Source organism: Ursus maritimus, unplaced genomic scaffold, assembly GCF_017311325.1.
Source record: "Ursus maritimus isolate PB19 unplaced genomic scaffold, ASM1731132v1 scaffold_36, whole genome shotgun sequence".
Lineage (NCBI taxonomy): Eukaryota > Metazoa > Chordata > Mammalia > Carnivora > Ursidae > Ursus > Ursus maritimus.
This window is the reverse complement of record NW_024426230.1, coordinates 2482956-2489784: the sequence shown is the minus strand read 5'-3', so window position 1 is coordinate 2489784 and position 6829 is coordinate 2482956. Positions and strand designations below refer to the sequence as shown.

The 6829-nt window shown below is 47.6% G+C and overlaps 1 long non-coding RNA gene across 1 annotated transcript in view; it reads right to left on the bottom strand.

Annotated features, from left to right (window-relative positions):
* Window positions 1–207: 207 nt before the first annotated feature.
* The window catches only part of LOC103679294, an 8095-nt gene continuing 1473 nt past the window's right edge, over window positions 208–6829 (bottom strand). The window contains exons 2-3 of the long non-coding RNA XR_572888.2: window positions 1653–1753; window positions 208–521 (exon numbers count right to left, since the gene is read on the bottom strand). This is a non-coding gene — a long non-coding RNA (uncharacterized LOC103679294). The remainder of the gene's footprint in view (window positions 522–1652; window positions 1754–6829) is intronic.

Below are 6829 nucleotides of genomic sequence, written 5' to 3'. Positions count from 1 at the left end.
GATCAGGCTCTCCTCACCCTTCCTGCTTACCCAGCCCCTCCTCCTGCCTCTCCTCCTGGATGTAGTCGATTTAATTAAATAGCCTGGCTCCAGTCCCGACTTCGCCAGTGATGAGTTGTGCACGATTAAGCAGGTAGCTGAGTCCTTGACCTCTCTGGGCTTCCTCCTCTAAATTCATTCACTGGGCGAAACTCATTCACTCATTCAACAAATTCAACACGTATTTATTGTTTACTATAAGCCAAGCCCTGGGAGTATAGCATTGACTACGTTAACTCCTGGCCTGCATGGACGGGGAGAAGAAAGAAGAAAACAGCTGGGATAGCAGGGGATGATAAATATTCTCCTGGAAATAAAAGCAAGGTGTGCTGATGAAGAGTGCCCGATGGGGCCTCTCTGGGGAGGGGATAGTTCAGCTACAGGGAGAGCAGGGACGGGGGCACTGAGGTGGTGATGTGCAAAGCTCTCAACGATTTTTGATCCAAGCCTCTCCCAGCGTCATCTGTTTAGTGGTTCCTTGCCTACAACAGAGGTTAAAACTTGTTCAATTGTGTTAGAGGCTTTCCTTGCCCTGGCCCAAATCTACCTTCCCAACCTTGTATGGAAGGATCCCAGCTCAAGTCTAAGGAGAATCTGATCTGTCTCGGCATGTCTGGCAACGGGGCAGCACACCCTGCCAGGAGCCTGTTTGCATAAGGAATGAGAAACCTCCAGAGAAAGCTCCGTGATTAAAGGAGGGGCCTGCCCTGTAAGCCTGACAGATAGGCCTATTCCAGTTGCTGGAGGTGCGAGTGGGGAGCCCTGGGATCCAGGCAGCCTGCTTGGGACCTGTGTGTGGGAGTAACCCAGAGAGGAGATAGGCTTCTCCCTGACTTTGCCAGAATCCTGAGCAGCTTGCCCCGGAGGGCTCCCATTGGAACAGAAGTAGCTTCCCAGAGGCACAAAGAATGGTCAGGACTTGAGGTGGTTCCAGATAAGCAAGCAGAGGCAAGAGCCAAGGAAACTGGAGTTACTCTGGGGGAGAGTGATGGCTCCCCTTATTGGTCAGGATCTCAATAGGAAGCACATGGTCCCCTCAAAAGGAATGGCTGAAGGAAGTTTACAGACTGGATCTTTCTGGGGATGTGGGCAGGGTGAAGGAAAACCAGTAAGAGGTTCTAGGGTTAGTGTGGGGGAAGCTGTTACCACCATAGGCCTGAAAGGGAAAGGGGAAGAAGTGGTTACTGGAACCAGCTAACGGACCAGAGCTGGAGCTGTAGAGGGCCACAAGACAGGAGCTGGGACCGTACGTAAGGACGCACAGCCACTACAAGCTGTGACCCAGCGCGGAGGGAGCAGACTTCCAACTTGCTGCCAGTGACTGGCATTGGCCAAACCCAGACGGAAGCCAAAGGACAAAGAAGTAGGGTGGCGGCAGGCCATTGAGGTCAGCCTCCTGGACACTGCACAGGGTGTTGGAGAGCAAAGAGAAGAACTGGAAGGGACACGGAATGGCCAGCATACCCCTTTGTCTGTAACACCCACAGGCTGATAAGGCCCAAGGAAACTGGGGCTAGAGTAATTTCCCCTGCTCTTCCCCTCACACACTCTCTCAGCGACAGGGATGAATACCCCTGTGCTCCCCCCACTCAGAATACAGGGCTCAGACTCACCTTCAAATCCCAGCTCTGTCACTGCATCAGCATTACACGTTGCCACAAACCAGGGGGGTGGCTGAAAACCACAGAAATGTATTCTCTCACAGTGCAGGAAGCTAAAAGTTTGAAACGAAAACATATAGAGCCACTATTAGCAACTTGGTGCATGGATAGACAAACTGTCGAGGGGAACAGACCAACAATGTAGAAAGGAAGAGCAACTACACGCTGGAATTTAGTATATGACAGAGATAGCCTTTTAGTCCGTGAAGATAAGATGAATTTTCCATAAAGATCTTGGGATAACAGGGTAGCCTTCTGAGCGAAAACAAAACAGCCACGCCTCACCTCATACACCAAACCAAATTCCTGAAAAATCAACTATTTAAATATTAAAAATGAAATCGTCAAAATACTATAGCCATGGGAGGATTTTTTTATTATTATATTTGGAAGAAGCAGACCTTTCTAAGAATGACATCAGATCAGAAGTCATCGAAAACTTGTTTAATACATTCCATTACATAGGGGCGCCTGGCTGGCTCAGTCGGTAGGGCCTGTGACCCTTGATCTCCAGGTTATGAGTCTGAGTCCCAAGTTGGGTGTAGAGATTACTTGAAAATATAATCTTAAAAAAAAAAAATACAGGGGTGCCTGGGTGGCTCAATCGGTTAAGCAGCTGCCTTCGGCTCAGGTCATGATCTCAGGGTTCTGGGATGGAGCCCCGCATCGGGCTCCCTGATCAGCGGGAAGCCTGCTTCCCCTCTTCCTCTGCTGCTCCCCCTGCTTGTACTGTCTCTCTGTCTCTCTCTCTGTCTGTCAAATAAATAAATAAAAAATCTTTTTAAAAAAATACATTCTGTTACATAAATATAGCATTTTTTTCCCATGGGAAAATAAACCCCCTAAGTAGAGTCAACAGACAAATGAAAAGCTGAGAAAACTGATTTGCCAATTACATCACAGACCAAGAGCTGATTTCCTGGATATTTAAACAGTTCGTACAAATCAATAAGACACAGACTAACTCAATAGAAAAATGGACAAAGGATATAAACTGTCCACAAAGGAGGAGATATAAATGGTTCTTAAACATATGAAAAGATACCCCCTGTCATTCTTCGTCAGAGAAATGCAAATCAAAACTGTGGCAAGATTTTTCACCTACAGACTGGCAAAAACCAGCAACGTTTGCTAACGCAGTGTTGGCCACGCTCAGGCCCTGCTGGCGTGTCCTCACGACCTCCAAGGACAGCAATTAGTGTCCATTACATTTTAATTGGATATACTCTGGGGCCCAGCAATCATACTCTAAGAATGTCTTTTACAAATATATTCTCACACGAGCTTAAAAAAAGAGGAGCAAGGGTGTTCTTTGCAGCCTTGTTTGCCGTGGCAAAATGTGGACGTTCATTCATGCAATGGGAAACTATCATTCAAAAAAAGAAGGGGGGAGAACCGTCCTAATGTGAAGCTAGGTCCAAGGCATATCAGAGTGAACGTTATGCCTAGTGCAGGAGAAGGAGGGCTGGGGGGAACCATCTGGTTACTGATTGATTGCCCCAGCGCCCCGGCCAGCACCCACCAAAGGCATGTGTACTGTGGGCTAAGGAAGCTGAGGCTGAAGGGGCCCCCGAAGCACAGGCCCCTGTCATGGGTTCATGCAGGCTTATGTTTTAGTGAAATGTGCAAAAGGTATTTTAACCCCAGTGGGTCAGACTACTGTGTCTTTCCCTTCAGACTTCCCTCTGTCACACTTCCCCTTGCGTCAGGTGCCGCTGGAGGAGCCAAGGGCAGTTTGGGGATCTAGCAAAAGGGCAGGTGGGTTGGAGACACGTTACTTATAAGTTTAGTGGGATAGATTTATGTGGCGTGTGGCAACTTCCACACAGAGTTAAGCTATTGCTTGCCATCCCTGTGCTGAAATGGCTTTCAGAAATAATGCCTTTTGCCGGCCCCGGTATGGCCACACAAAGATGTAAGTCATACAAACTCACATCAGGCAGTTAATAATTTTTAAATTAAAATAAAATTTTTAAGGGTTTTATCCATTTATTTGAGAGAAAGAGAACATGAGTGGGGTGGAGGGGTAAAGGGAGATGAAGGGGCGCCTGGGTGGCTCAGTCGTTAAGTGTCTGCCTTCGGCTCAGGGCCTGATCCCAGGGTCCTGGGATCGAGCCCCGCCTCGGGCTCCCTGCTCTGCTGGGAGCCTGCTTCTTCCTCTCCCACTCCCCCTGCTTGTGTTCCCTCTCTCGCTGGTTCTCTCTCTGTCAAAATAAATAAATAAAATCTTTAAAACAAAAAAAAAAAAGGGAGAGGGAGAAGCAGACTCCTGGCTGAGCAGGGAGCCCTACACAGGACTCGATCCCAGGACCCTGGGATCATGACCTGAGCTGAAGGCAGATGCTTAACCAACTGAGTCACCCAGGGGCCCAGTTAGTAATTTTTTAATACCATGTCATTTTTCTGGATTTTGAGGTATTTGTGGTATCTGTCAGTTCTCTCTCTCTCTATCGCTCTTGCAAAAATAAATAAAACAAATCTTTAAAAAATAAACCCTCTGTGTAGGGCGCCTGGGTAGCGTAGTCGTTAAGCGTCTGCCTTCGGCTCAGGGCATGATCCTGGCGTTCCGGGATCCAGTCCCACATCGGGCTCCGTTCTGGGATCGAGTCCCACATCAGGCTCCTCCGCTGGGAGCCTGCTTCTTCCTCTCTCACTCCCCTGCTGTGTTCCCTCTCTCGCTGGCTGTCTCTCTGTCACATAAATAAAAATAAATAAATTAATTAATTAATTAATTAAAAATTATTTTAAAAAACTTAAAAAATAAACCCTTTGTGAAAAAATAAATGTGGCTATGTGACAGACTCCTATTGCAGCTGCAGCATCCTGGAGGACAGGCCTTTGTTCTATATGCCTCTTAAATCCCAGTAAAGACCTACACTTTTCCTACAGTTCCATACTCCTTGTAAAAACAGTGTTTGCTACATGATGGATTAATGGGGCGCCTGGGTGGCTCAGTCGGTTCAGCGTCTGCCTTCGGCTCAGGTCATGATCCCAGGGGCCTGGGATGGAGTCCCCACTCAGCAGGAAGTCTGCTTTTCCCTCTCCCTCTGCCACTCCCCCTGCTTATGCTCTCTCTCTCTCAAATAAATAAATAAATAAAAATGATGGATTCGTAGTGTAAACTGCATACTAGCATGGAATTCTGGATGCCTAATGAACAGTTAAGCCAACAAGAATTTTGGTGACAGAGTGTTACATTCTTGGGAGAGCAAGAGAAGGTCACTCTGACCAACTACAACCTCAAAGAAACAACGGGGAGTCTTGATGGAGGCAGGAAACAGAATGGAGCCGGGGCCACCTAAAGCTGGGAAACTCCAAAACCAGGCATGGTTTCAGCTGGTAGCCAATGGGGTGGTAAATTGGGAAGTACTGGAATTTTCAGGATGGAGAAAAGAATCCAAAACAATCCAAAATGCAATCGAAACTTCATCTTTTCTGCCTTGGAAAAACCTTTCGTGCTCTGCAGCGTCATTCCTGTTAGGGGTCCTAAAGCCTTCCAGCACCTGGCTGAGTTTAAGGACTATGGCTTTGTCTACACAGCCAGGTGTGGCGGCTGGCCAGGTACCAAGGCAGGCCAAGGTGTTAGCCCACTTTCTTCCTCTGCCCTTTGCCACCTGGGGGACAAAGAATGAAGAAGATCTCTCTCTGAGGCCGAGCAACATCCTTTTTTTTTTTTTTTAAGATTTATTTATTTATTTATTTATTTGACAGAGAGAGAGGGAACACAAGCAGGGGGAGTGGGAGAGGAAGGAGCAGGCTCCTAGAGGAGAAGCCCGATGTGGGGCTCCATCCCAGGACTCAGGGATCACGCCCTGAGCCGAAGGCAGATGCTTAACGACTGGGCCACCCAGGCACCCCACTGAGCAACATCCTTAAAGGACTTAAAGAATGGAGGGGAAATGATACAGACAGACGTAGTAAAGAGAAGGGCCATATGCACCCCAATGTTCATAGCAGCATTGTCCACAATAGCTAAACTGTGGAAGGAGCCAAGATGCCCTTCGACAGACAAATGGATAAAGAAGATGTGGTCCGTATATACAGTGGAATATTACTCAGCCATCAGAAAGAACGATTACCCAACATTTGCTGCAACATGGATGGGACTGGAGGAGATTATGCTAAGTGAAATAAGTCAAGCAGAGAAAGACAATTATCATATGGTTTCACTCATTTATGGAACATTAAGGAATAGCAGGGAGATCGGTAGGAGAAGGAAGGGAAGAATGAAGGGGGGTAAACAGAAGGGGGAATGAACCACGAGAGACATTGGACTCTGGGAAACAAACTGAGGGCCTCAGAGGGGAGGGGGGGTGGGGGAATGGGATAGACTGGTGATGGGTAGTAGAGGGCACGCATTGCATGGAGCACTGGGTGTTATACGCAAGTAATGAATCATGGAACACTACATCAGAAACTAATGATGTACTGTATAGTGACTAACACAACGTAATAAAAAAAATTTTTTTTAAATGGAGGGGAAAGGGTTCAGTGGGGGCTCAGAACAAGTTCTGCCCCTCATCTCTACATACACCCAGCCTGTGTACCCCTCTCCACCCCACAACGTCAGAGGGGATGAGGACGTCCTGTTGTTTATTTAGGGACCCTGAGTGGGCAGTCTCCTACAGGCTCCTCTGCACACTGCCATTTGCCATATAAATTCCTGGAGTGTTAGAATTGGAAGAGATTTCAGGCACTGTTTGTGCCAGTCCAACTCCTGTATTTGATACCCAGACAGGAGCATGAATCCCAAGACCTTTGATTAAAAGTCTCAAGTTCAGGGGCGCCTGGGTGGCTCACTTCCTTAGGCATCTGCCTTTGGCTCAGGTCATGATCCCAGGGTCCTGGGTATTTGTCAGTTCTCTCTCTCTCTCTCTCTCTCTATCTCTCTTGCTTCTCCCTTTCCCTCTGCCGCTCCCCTGTTTGTGCTCTCTCCCTCTCTCTCTGTCAAGTAAATAAATGAAGTCTTTAAAAAAAAAAAGTCTGAAGTTCAATCTCTGGGCTGTCTGGCTACCTCATTTAAAGGGAGCCCTTGATGTTTACTTTTTTTTTAAGACTTTATTTATTTGAGAGAGAGAGAGTATGAGCAGGGGGAGAGGCAGAGGGACAAGCAGACTCCCCCCCCCCCC